Source organism: Chelonoidis abingdonii, chromosome 25 (assembly GCF_003597395.2).
Source record: "Chelonoidis abingdonii isolate Lonesome George chromosome 25, CheloAbing_2.0, whole genome shotgun sequence".
NCBI lineage: Eukaryota > Metazoa > Chordata > Testudines > Testudinidae > Chelonoidis > Chelonoidis abingdonii.
In genome coordinates, this window is record NC_133793.1 from 17,839,320 (window position 1) to 17,852,581 (window position 13,262).

The 13,262-nt window shown below is 48.2% G+C and overlaps 1 pseudogene; it reads left to right on the plus strand.

Annotated features, from left to right (window-relative positions):
* Positions 1–13,262, plus strand: part of LOC116826121 (olfactory receptor 5B21-like) — a 97,369-nt pseudogene that overhangs the window by 948 nt on the left and 83,159 nt on the right.

The window sequence follows — 13,262 nt, forward strand, 5'->3', positions numbered from 1 at the left end:
AAAAAGGGAAGAGATTATGAGCATAAGGCCTCTCCGTCCTGGGGCGCGGAAAGCGGCCGGGGGGCGGCCCTGATCGCCTAAATAAAAATATATTCTGGAAGAATCCGGCGCGCGGGCTCCCGTCGATGAACACCGGAGTTCAGGCTGGCGCTGCGAAAGGCCGCAGAGACAGCGCCTTTCCTCGCCAGCGGCTCGGTGTGATCTGGGAAAGTAGTGCCGCAATACGGACGTCTCTGGCGACAAAATTTTCCGGCGCCGCCAAAGCGCGGAGGATCGGCCAAGACAGCCGAGAGCGAAGAGGGAATAGGAGCTGGAAAAAGGCGACTGGGCGCCGCTTAGAGCACACACCCAGAGATAGCTAATCCTCTGCGGACGGCACGGAAGAAACGGAAGAGCCCGACGACCGAAGAACCAACGGCCTCAGGGTGCATTGTTAGAATGTTTCCTGCAGTACCGCCTCTCAGGACGAGGAGAAAGCCAACCTAGAGGCGCGAAGGCTCCGGACTTTTCAAAACTCGCCAGGAGAAAAGAGAGAAGGCCAGAAAACACGTACACCCCAAAGCGCGGGTTTGCCTCCTGGCCGAGGACGGCCCCCCCTCACCGACCCGCGGAGCTTGCGGAGGGCCAGGCCGTGACGCGGCCCTTTTCTATCCCCCGGAGTCCTGACCGCGACCTAAGCACTTGCAAGTACCTGGGACGGGCCTCCCGACGGTCCCCACCGCGACCGGGACTAGTAGAGCTGCCTCTCACTCGGCCAGGTCTCAGAGCCTCTCGCATGCCCACCCATAAATCTCGCGGTCATACAGGACGGGCTTGACCGTGGAAGTTCAGTCGGCGTGGTTCTGGGCGGTTCTTGCCCAGACCTGATCAACACGCTGGGCGCGAGGTCTTGTGCCAGAGCGGGTCCACACTCCAGTAGCAGGCTGAGCTGTGCCTCGCCCTTATTGCCAGAAGCGGGGGACCCCGCGAACTTACGAATGGCCGTCCACCTCGGCTCCTACACATCGGGAAACAAAATCATTTGGCAAAGCCATCTGCCGCTACGTCCAGGTCGGTCCGGCGGACGCGTACGTCATGCCAAAAACCCAAACATACCGTCCCGGCCGCACTGATCTTATGATAAACTGTATCTGGCCGGGACCGTCTGGAATTAGGGTGTAGGGATGGTCGTCGTCGCACAAACCAGCCTCTTGCTCCCTGGATCAGAGGGGAGAACGCGCACGACCAGGATGGGATCACGCGGTATTTCCTGAACCGCGAGCGTTCGGGACTGTCGGACCGCCCCGGCTGGTGGGTTTCTGCCTCCAAGGTGCTGTAAGACGCTTTGCGGAGTGGTCTGGCTCAGGCGTTCAAACTGACCTGACCACGGCCGCAGCCGTCGGAGGGAGAGCGCGGCTCAGGAGTACGCCACCCTCTCGAGGCAGCTGTACGCCCTGGCGAGTGCGAGCCCTGTCTCTGCTCCTCCCGAGAGATTGACGGGGTTGCTGCTTCGGGAAGCCGGAGCTGCGCTGGTCCTGGCGGCGTACGCTGACGATGTGCTCTCGTGTCCAGGACCCGGCGACTTGCGCGGGTGAAGCTGTGCCAGGCTGTCCTGTCGGCCTCCTCCGCCCGGGTTAACTGGGTCAAGAGCTCTGGCCTGGGTGTCGTTGGACGGGTGGCCAGGCCGAGCTCCCCCTCACCCGCGCTTCAGGCCTCCGGGTGGAGCGGGGGTCCGCTGCTTGCATTCCGGCGTTTACTCTCTCTGCAACGGCATCGCCGACTCCGTCGACAAACTGGCACGGTTTGAAGGGCAGGTGGCGGGGCCGCTGCGGAAAGGATGGGCTACTCGGTGCCTCTCCTTCGCGGGGAGGGCACGGTGCGTATCAATGTCCGTCCATCAGCTCGGTACGCTCAACACCTTCTCCCGCCCGATTTCTGACCGAACCTCCGGACGATGATTCTGGAGGTTCTTTTGGCAGGGCACGCAACTGGGTCCGCCAGGGGTCTCGCACCTGCCCCTGGAGAAGGAGGCAGACGGCCTGAAGTGCCTCGCACTTCAGGTCCTCCGTTGGTCTTCGTCCCCAGGCCCTGCAGAGGCTCCTGGTATGGTGCGTGGTACGGCGGGCGTGGAGCGTGACGTCTGGCGCACGCGCTCCTCCCCGCTGCTCCGGAGGCTCGCCGCATACGACGGGTCAAGCTCTTTACCTCCATCCGAGAGGCTCCCGAGAGACCTTTTCTCCGGGCTGTCGGTTCTGTCTAACGCAACACCTTCCTCTCGACACTGTGAAAGCCTTTCTTTCGGACCGGCCGTTGGCGGCCACCGGGGGGCCGACCTTCCTCCGCGGGAGCCCCCACACAACCCCCAGCTTCGTTGTACAGGTGGCGGTAGTCCCCCCCGGTGCGCTGGAGGTCTGGCCTGGCGGAGTTCACCCAGTGGTCGGAGACCTCCTGGTACTATGTACCAGGGAGAATTGGCTGGATCCCGCTGACGCTCGCTGCCTGCGCATGGGCCTTCTCAGAACCTCATACCAGCAGGCGCGAGACTTCAGGAGTTGAAGGGTCCGCTTGGTGCCTGCCTTGCTGTTCGGGCTACTTCGACCATCGCCGGTCCTACGAGTAGGCAGCGCCCGGGCGCCCACCTCCCACCCCTGCGGCCCCATGGACATTTAATAGGCCTGCCCCGTGTACCCAATCGACCCCCCACCCTTGCTCAGCAACTCAGCTGCACGATTGTGCATGCCGGTTCTGTCCAGACCTGCGCCAACGGACACAACATCGTACAGCGGCATCTTGCTCACACTCCTCACTAACCCTACCACTCTGCGTCCCACGCCTGCATACCAAATGAGGCGGGACCTCTGCCATCCCATCCTACAGAAAGTACCACCCGCGTGGCCATACTGTAACTCCTGCCTGGCCGCGTCCCCTGGGATGCAGTTTGGCGGAACTCCTTCAATGGGCGGTGAGCAACGGTGTGTACTTGGCAGCGGTTCCACGCCGTCCCTGACAGCCTGCCCTTTCGTGGCGAGAAAGGAAACCTTGGCGCAGCGTTTAACGTATGGATGGCGCCAGGTTGCAGCCCCATTTCCGGCTTCCTCCTCAATATCTTTTGTCTCTGTTGCCCCACGTTTTCCCTCTACTCTTCTCTGACTATCACTCCCCGTCCCGTGGCCCTACGAAGTCTGCGGATTCCTCCTACCCACCTCCTCTGGCTCTCGGCCAAACCTAGCCCATCACAACACCAGGGAGAGAGGTTACCGACGGGATTTCCTTCCACTATGAGTGCCTATTCCGTTCCTGCGTCGTTCACATGCATCCCAGCGGAGTTTCCTCTGGCAGGCAATCCACTGCCTCCCTTGACGCCTTTGAGGGCAGTGGCTGTCCGGGGTTCCTGCCGTGTCCCCCATCTGGTTCCCTATTCTAGCCCTCGACCTCACTCCTGATCCTGTTTTTTTGTTCATTAGTTGTCCCACGTAATATTGTGGTGTCAAGACCTGTGGACCCTCTCCCCTTGGCCTGAGGGGAGGCTTTAGAAGTGGGTGGGCTTCGCCCGCCCACCCCTGGGATGCCAATAGGCTAACATACCTGTTTCTCAGTACTTTACTGTAGCCATCTGGCCTTGCCCCATCACACTAGGTAGGTGCTGTGAACCTTCTCTTTGTTAAGCTGTGTGTTGATATATTTTGTTTGTTTTATGGAAAATTCAGTTTTCAGCTAAACAATTTTTTCTCAGAATATTTTCATGGAGATATTGATTATTCTTTGAAAACTGAAAACTAAAAAAAATGGTTTTAATCTTAAAATGTGCATTTTTCAGCTGAATTTTTTGACAGACAAAAAGTAAAAAATAAATGCATAAATAAAACTCATACTTTGGGGTTTCAGTGAAAATTCAAAATTTTGCAGAAGGGAATAAAAATTCTGACCAGCAGTAGATATTTCATTACATTGATATTAAAAGTCAAAAATAGGTCAGATTGTAATTTCACATTTACGTTCTTAAATTTCCCCTGTATATTAATCCCCAAAAATATATTTAATTGAGATGAAAATTTACTATGCTGGTCTTTGTTTGTCTCAGCATGTGATTCCTTCAATTCTCAACCATCAGTATTGTTTAGTCTATCTATCTGTCATGCACCCATCATTGTATTAGCCCACAGTCGTTTCCATACGTTCAGTTGAGTTATGCTGATTTACACGGGCTGGGATCTGGCCCACTCTCTCCAATGGAGCCATGTCAATTTACATCAGCTGGGGATCTGTCCCATTACAGTTTCAAATCCATATTCTGTGCCTGTGAATCTGAACTGAAGACAAGTCACAAGTTCCTAACTCTTCTGCACGTCCTTAATTCTTTGCCTTTGAGGTTAAATAGAAATATAAATTTTAATGGTTAAGGATTGATTCATTCAATCCTCGAGATAGAACTTGGAGGAATTCAGTGTTGCTAAGATTTTCTGTATCTAGTTTTCCTCTTCTATTGGGACGAATGGCCCAATTTCTTTCTCTCTTTCTTTTTCAGCAGTTCCATTTTTTTCTTACCTCAGACAACAGCTCAGCAAGCAGCAGGTGCAATGATTCATGACATTAGTATATAACGGCCCTAATTTTATTGAAGTCGGTGGGATCTGATCCCCAGTTTGTGTAAATTGGCATAGTGCTAAGGAGCTCTGTTGCTTTGCCTAAGTTGAGATTTTGAAGAACTTGCAAAAGAAACAAAAATTAACAGCAAAATAATAATAATAATAATTAATAACAATAGAAGCAGGAAGCGTGTCAAACAGTCAGTGGACCAACTGGATGATTGAGGTGCTAAAGGAGCACACAAGGAAGACAAGGCCATTTCAGAGAATCTAAATGAATTCTTTCCATCAGTCTTCACTTCAGAGAATGTGAGGGAGATCCCCACACCTGAACCATTCTTTTTAGGTGACAAATCTGAGGAACTATCCCAGAATGTGGTGTCAATAGAGGAGGTTTTGGAACAAACTTGTAAATTAAACAGTAATAAGTCACCAGGACCAGACGGTATTCACCCAAGAGTTCTGAATGAACTCAAATATGAAATTGTAGAATTACTAACTGAGGTATGTACCCTATTGCTTAAATCAGCCTCTGGATCAGATGACAGGAGGATAGTTAAAGTAACACTGATTTTTTTAAAAAGTCTCCAGAGGCAATCATGGCAATTACAGGCCAGTAAGCATAACTTCAATACCAGGAAATTGGTTGAAACTACAGTAAAGAATAGAATTATCAGGCACATAGATGAACACAATATGTTGGAGGAAGTGTCAACATGGCTTTCGTAAAGAGAACTCATGCCTCACCAATCTATTATAATTCTTTGATGGTGTCAACAAACATGAGGACAAGGGTGATACACTCAACATAGTGTACTTGGACTTTCAGAAAGCCTTGACAAGGTCCCTCACCAAAGGCTGTTAAGCAAAATAAGCAGTCGTGGGATAAGAGGGAAAGTCCTCTCATGGATCAGTAACTGGTTGAAAGATAGTAAACAAAGAGTACGAATAAATGGTCAGTTTTCCTACTGGAAAGTGATAAATAGTGGGATCCCCCAAGGATCTGTACTGGGACCAGTGCTGTTCAACATATTCATAAATGACCCGTAAAAAGGGGTAAACACCGGCATGGCAAAGTTTGCAGATGATACATATTTACTCAAGATAGTTAAGTCCAAAGCTGACTGCGAGGAGTTACAAAGGGATCTCACAAAATTGGGTGTCTGGGCAACAAAACAGCAGATGAAATTTAGTATTGATAAATGCAAAGTAATGCGCACTGGAAAACATAATCCCAACTATACATACAATATTATGGGGTCTAAATTAGCTGTTACCACTCAAGAAAGTGGAGTCATTGTAGATATTGTTCTGAAAACATCTGCTCAATGTTCAGCGGAAGTCAAAAAAGCTAACAGAATGTTAGGAACTATTAGAAAAGGGATAGATAATAAGATAGAAAATATCATAATGCTTCTGTATAAATCCATGGTACGCCTGCCTGCACCTTGAATACTGCATGCAGTTCTGGTCACCCCATCTCAAAAAAGATATATTAGAGTTTGAAAAAGTACAGAGAAAGGCATAAATAAAAGTATAGGGATATGAAAAGTTCCATATGATGAGAGATTTAAAAGTACTACTTTTAAACCTATCAAACTAGAAAAGACGACAAAGGAGAATATAAAGAGGTCTATAAAAATCATGTATGGTGTGAAGAAAAAGTGATAAGTCGAATGTTATTTACTCCTTACACATAGAAGGACCGAGGGGGTTGACACCATGGAAAAACTTGACACCAATTGTAGAAATCCGAGAGTGCAAAAGCTGTTTCGAGCTCTTACCTCCTCTTTTATTATCTATAATACCACATGCGTCAAAGCATGCAGCAACAATCAATATCCCCTACAAAAATCTTCCAAATCCAACTGGAGCTCAAGAAGCAAGCAACTACAACATCGCCCAGCTGCAAACAGCAGTAAGTTCATGTAAAACTGCAGAAGGGATGGCAAGCTAAAAAACAAAAGCAACTGCCAGTGCAACCCGACTGGTGTGAAAGTAAGCGGGGGTGAGGATGGAGGAAGGCCAAGTTCCTGCGATAAGCAAAGCGGGTGTGCCCAGCTTGCAAGCAAGAACAAAATGCCCCAATTAAAGGGGCACCCAGGCCTGTGGGCCCGGGGTCATTCCTACAGGGGGTCACTCAATGAAATTAATAGGCAGAAGGTTTTACACAAACAAAAGATACTGGGAAAGATGGACCATTGATCTGACCCAGTATGACCATTGGGGAATACATCACATGTCTCTGTGTGAGACAGATGCATGTATATCTATCATTCTCTATAGAGATAGAAAGAGAGTCATGGACCTTTATTTGCTATTTTTCTCACTGTCTCTGATACTATGGGATAGTGTTAAAATGGAAAAAAGACAATGATGGTTATGAAGGAGATTAGAGAGATACAATGTCAGATAGTAAACAGTCAGTATGAAAGTTTTAGAGTTCACTTAAATAGCTGAAAGCTAAGAAATAAAAATGATGACAAAAGATGGCAAAGCGCCAGGTTTAATTTTTAAAGTAAATTTTAGTTAACATTTTCTACTGATGCTCAGGCAAATTTCCGTCTATGCAGAGCCCTTCCCTTCTATGGTGACAATGAATACACAATGTCAAATAATACACAAACCAGGGGCAGCTCTACACATTTTGCTGCCCCAAGCACAGCGGCATGCCCACTCCACCAAAGCCGTGCCTGTGGGAGGTCCACCGGAGCCGTGGGACCATCAGACCCTTGCAGGCAAGCCACCGCAGGCAGCCTGCCTGCCACCCTCCCTGCAATTGGCAGAGCGCTCCCCCGTGGCTTGCTGCTCCAAGCACAGGCTTGGCGTGCTGGGGCTGGGAGCTGCTCCCGACACAGATTGAAACAATGTTAATGTCAGCTTTTGCCTTTTGGCCCTGCTCCCCTGCCGGAGCCCTGCAGCCCCAGTCCCCCGGCCAGAGCCCTGCAGCCCCACTCTCTCAGCCTGAGCCCCACAACCCCGCGGTCTCATTCCCCCGGCCAGAGCCCCACAATCCCGCAGCCCTGCTACCCCAGCCAGAGCCCCACAACTCCGTGGTTCTGCTACCCCGATTGCAACATGGCAGGTCCCGCGGCCCCGCTACCCTGACCAGAGCCCCACAAACCCACTCTTCTAGCCAGAGCTCCACAGTCTCACTCCCCCTGCCGTAGCACAGCATGTCCAGTGGCTTCGCTACCCCAGCCAGAGCCCCGCAACCCCACTCTCTCAGCCGGAGCCCCACTTCCCCGCAGCCCTGCTACCCCGACTGGAGCTCTGCAACCCCGCGGTCCTGTTTCCCTGGCCCGAGAGTAGCAAGTGCGGCTGCCCCGCTCCCGTGTCTGGAGCTCTGCAGCCCCGTTTCCACCGCCAGAGCGCGGAAATCCGAAGTGCAGCAGGGAGAGTACATGCCCCATGAATCGGGCCCCGCATTGGCTAAAACCGGCCCTGACCATTCTTATGAACTGTACACAGATCACCAATCCAGTTCATACAGCTTAGATGCTTTTGCCATTATTGCCACTAGTGGACTTGAGGGGTGAATGGTCCCTGTGCGCACAGCGATGAATGCAAGGCCCGGCGTTGAACACTCCAAAGCTCAGGCCTGATTCTTTCTGTTGTTTTTGTTTGGCCAATGATAAAAGATAGGCCAACTGTAAAAGTTGAGGCTGGGTAAATTTCCACTTACCAAAGCCTTCAGCTGGCATTTTCAAGAGTGCTTAATTTTCAAAGGTGCCCAGCTACAATGGACTATCAGATATCCAGTGAATGGAATAACCTTTAACTGATACCCAGCTGGAAGCAAATTGATCTGTATGAGCTAGAGGTGAGAAGGTCCCTGTCTCAGATGAGATGGGAACAGCCCTACACTTTCAAACCCCCAAACTCCTATTCATCTAGTTCAACCTCCTACCCAAAGCAGGACCAATCCCCAATTTTTGCCCCAGATCTCTATAAATGGCCCCCTCAAGGACTGAACCCTGGGTTTAGCAGGAAAAATGCTCAAATCATTGAGCTATCCCTCCCCTTAGGGTTTGTGCTAAGCCCTACCCCTGTTGTAGTATTAGGTGCTTCAGTCCAGGCTGGAGGAAGGCATTCATCTTGGCTTGTGATCCAAGGGTCGGGCACATATGGTATTTTTTTGCAATGTGGCTGAGCCTCTAGCTCATAACTGTCAGACCCATGGCTAGGATATTCAGCTGGTATGTGGGAGAGCCCTGGTTCAAATCCCTGCTCTGCCAGATGAGGAAAAGGGACTTGAAGAGGGATCTCACATCTCTTAGGTGAGCCCTCTAACCACTGCACTGTTGGATATTCTGATATGGATGCCCTCAATTTGATCTGTTCCATCTTGGATAAAGATGTCATTGGGACAGAGAGAAAGCAAGCATCAGAGTGACTTTCTAGCCTGGTGGTTAGTGCAATCTTCTGAGAGGTGGCAAACCCAGGGTCCAGTCCCCTGCTCCAATGACTCTGTAGTTATTTATTGACAGGGAGCCCCTCCTGATAATACCCCATAGCATTGATGATGTGGACAGTGGGACTACATCCTTTCTCAGAAGCAAGTCCTTGTCAGTGTTTGTCTCTCTCTGCTCATCCACACTTTTGCCCTGTTGTTCAATCTCAGGTGGCAGGTTTGAGTTTGGGGCTGTGGCTGGGTCAGGTGACCAGGAATCACAGGAGGGATCCTGATCCATCAGAGCAAGGGGGACCAGTGGGTAGGACAGACTCAGAGGAGGTCTCTCTGGAGAAGCCCAGAGTGTCGAATGGGCCTGAGGAGCAGAGAGAGCTGGACCTGATGCTGTAATCCAAGGGTAAAGACTAGAAGAATTTCAGGGCACAGGGAGTCTCCTGAAGGGGACCCAGAGGGGACCAAGGGTCATAAAGGACTTGGGAAGAAGCTCTTCAGAGGGGAGGATTGACTGGAGTGACCTGTACTGCAGGGCAGGAACAGAACCCGCAAAGGGAGCCCAGGAGGAGTGTAATGGTCTGGTGAGCCTGGAGAAAGCAGCCTTGAGAGGCTGGCTTTGAGATAAACTTGTATTTTATGTCAATAAACAGATCCCAGAAGCAGAGAGAAATTTAAATGCACCAATTGTAGCAGTTTATTTAATTGGAAAAGGGGAGAAATTGAGGCAGTGGCAAGTCTAATACCATTTGGCCCTATCCCTAATCCAACAAAACACTTAAGGATGAGATTAACTTCCAGTTTTCAATGGGACTACACATGTATTTAAAGTTAAGCATGCCCTGAAGTGGTTTGCTGGATCAGGGCCTTAGTGCAGAATATTCAGTGGAGGGGAGTTTCGAATTCACAACCATGAGTGTTCTGAATAGATCCTCAGGTTGTGCAAATTCTCAGAGCTCTGTTGACTTCAATGGAGATATAACAATTTACACCAGCTGAGGATTTGTCCCTTCCTTTTAAAGCCCCTGCCTAATATGGTTGATGGCAGAGTGGTCTAAGACTTGGTCTTTCTACCAATTTTCTGTTCTGTTCTTTCTATGGAAACCTGGGTTCAAATCCCACTTATAACACATTATTTTTATAGAAGTAGGAGCATAGTCAGCAAATTGAGGGAGGTGATTGTTCCCCTCTATTCAGCATTGGTGAGACCTCATCTGGAGTACTCTGTCCAGTTTTGGGCCCTACACCACAAGAAGGATTTATTGCATCTAGTCTGGACATGATAAATCGATCCCTGAATCAATGCCTGTACTCCACCTTGGCAGGAGGAGTAAGCAGAGTCGGTGGGGGAGCCGCAGAAGTCGACTTACCAGTGTGAGAACGGCCAGGTAAGTCAAACTAAGATACTTTGACTTCAGCTACATTTATAGTGTAGCTGAAGTTGTGTATCTTAGTTCGAACCTACCTGCTAGTGCAGCCCAGGCCTTAGAGACTAACTAGATACATACAGAGAACATGAAAAGGTGGCAGTTGCCCTACCCACTCTAAAAGGCTAATTAATTAAGATGGGCTATTATCAACAGGAGAAAAAAAATTGTAGGGATAATCGAGAGCCCATTTGAGACAGTTTGACAAGAAGGTGTGAGGATACTTAACATAGGAAAATAGATTCAATGTGTGTAATGGCTCAGCCATTCCCAGTCTCTGTTTAAATATAGTTGATGGTATCTAGTTTGAATATTAATTCAAGTTCAGCAGTTTCTTGTAGGAGTCTGTTTTTGAAGCTTTTCTGTTGCAAAATTGCCACCTTTGAGTCTGTTACTGAGTGACCAGAGAGGTTGAAGTGCTCTCCTACTGGTTTTTGAATGTTATGATTCCTCATGTCAGATTTGTGTCCATTTATTCTTTGAGTAGACTGTCAGGTTTGGCCAGTGTACATGGCAGAGGGGCATTGCTAGCACATGATGGCATATATCACATTGATAGATGGCTGGAGCACATGACTTATGAGGAGAGGCTAAAGGAACTGGGATTGTTTAGTCTTCAGAAGAGAAGAATGAGGGGGGATTTGAGAGCTGCTTTCAACTACCTGAAAGGGGGTTCCATAGAGAATGGACTGTTCTCAGTGGTAACAGATGAAAGAACAAGGAGTAATGGTCTCAAGTTGCAGTGGGGGAGATTTAGGTTGGATATTAGGAAAAACTTTTTCACTAGAAGGGTGGTGAAGCACTGAAATGGGTTACCTAGGGAGGTGGTGGAATCTCCTTCCTTAGAGGTTATTAAGGTCAGGCTTGACAAAGCCCTGGCTGGGACGATTTAGTTGGGGATTGGTCCTGCTTTGAGCAGGGAGTTGGACTAGATGGCCTCTTGAGGTCCCTTCCAACCCTGATATTCTATGATTCTATGACCTGATCCACTCAGGGAAGGGAAACAGATCATATTAAAAATGTATCCAGCTGAAACAGCTTAAAGTTCAAACACCAGGTATTTAGGATGAACTGTTTGTAGCTGAGCTGTGGAGTAAAGTATTGTGAGAGAAATTCTTTGGCAAATAATGTTGAATAATTAATTTTTATAAGAAAATCATGATCTGGGCATAGTCTTGGATAGGAAGTGAGTCTCAATAATTTGCATAAACTATTCATTATCTAGCTAGCTAGCTAGCTAACAATTCACAATCAAATGGAAATCTGTCATTATGACACAATTAGGCTGTGTGTTAAGACAAAGAATGGTCCTCTCTCTCTGTCTAGCTAATTTCAGACTCTGCCTTTGTCTTTCATATATGCAGTGTACACAACCATGCACAAAGATAGTGTTCTTATACTAAAAAAAGGCCAACTTCCTAGATCCTTTCTCAGTTTGGATGTGACTAGATTTACACTGGATGGCATATGGAATACCAGATCGGTGCATGTGATGGTATTTTCCCATTCACACCAATATTATATCAAAATGACCCCTGACAAATAATTTGCACTAGAGTTTGTTACTACTGAACTTAGTCCCGAGTCTTTGGTCCAAGACCTTGCCAGTATTAAACTGGTGGTGTCAGTGAAGCTACTCTGTATCTGTTCTGGTTTAGCTGAGATGAGAATCTCACCCTTATATCTCTGTTGCATTCATTTTCTCCAAGCTGCCTGGATCCACTCTTGGATCCTTGGGTGTATTGGCCACTGACCAAATCACGATTCCTTTGAAGTGAGCGGCTAAATTCCAGTTACTTCAATGGGATCAGAATTTGGCTTCATTATCCAGAGTCTGATTGTCTTTAGGAAATATTGCAAAACCTTCCTCGTAAATAAGCCTTTCAACAACATCAAGAATAACACAACACTGATTTATGCAGTGGTGTTGTCGCCATGTCGGTCCCAGGATATTAGGGAGACAAGGTGAATGAGGTAAGATCTTTTATTCCTCAACTTCTGTTGGTGAGAGAGAGAAGCTTTTGAGCTTACACAGAGCTCTTCTTCAGGGCTAGGAAATGTACTCAGAGTGTTACAGCTAAATACAAATTGGAACAGATTGTTTAGTGTAAATAGTTAACACATATTTCAAGGGACCATTCAAGGTGAATTGACCTGTTGACAACACAGGATATAATCAAACAATTACAATCCATACTCAATGGGGACCACGTCCTGAAAGAAATCTTTCCATTACTCCCTCTTCTGGCCCTCAGACAACCTTCCATCTGCTCCAAGCTCATCCTCTGAAGCAAGCTCCCCACAGAACAGGACACACCAACGCAGCCAGAACAACAGATATAAAACCTGCAGACATATCTCCACTGCTATGATGATCAGCACCCCTCACAAAACACCTGTCAAGATCCATGGGTCCTACACATGCCTATCACAACATGTGGTGTGCCTCATCCAGTGCACTAAATGCTCGAATAACAATTATGTGGGTGAAACCAAACAATCACTACGCTCTTGAATGAACTCACACAGGAAAATGAGAAAAGAGAAAAACACCCCACTGCCTGTGGGTGAACACGTTTCATAATGTGATCATTCTATATCTGCAAAAAAAATCTATATCTGATCACTCAGTCCTTCTCTCAAAGGAAACTTGCACAACACCTTCAAGGGATGGGCCTGGGAGCTTAAATTCATAATGTTGCTAGATGCCAAAAATCATGGACTGAATAGAGACACTGGATTTATGGCTTATTACGACAATCGATAATTCACTAACCACCTCACCGCCCACCTCCTTCCCTATGACTGGAGACGTGTTAATGGAAATCTTACTTACACTGTTATAAACCTAGAATAACTGCATTG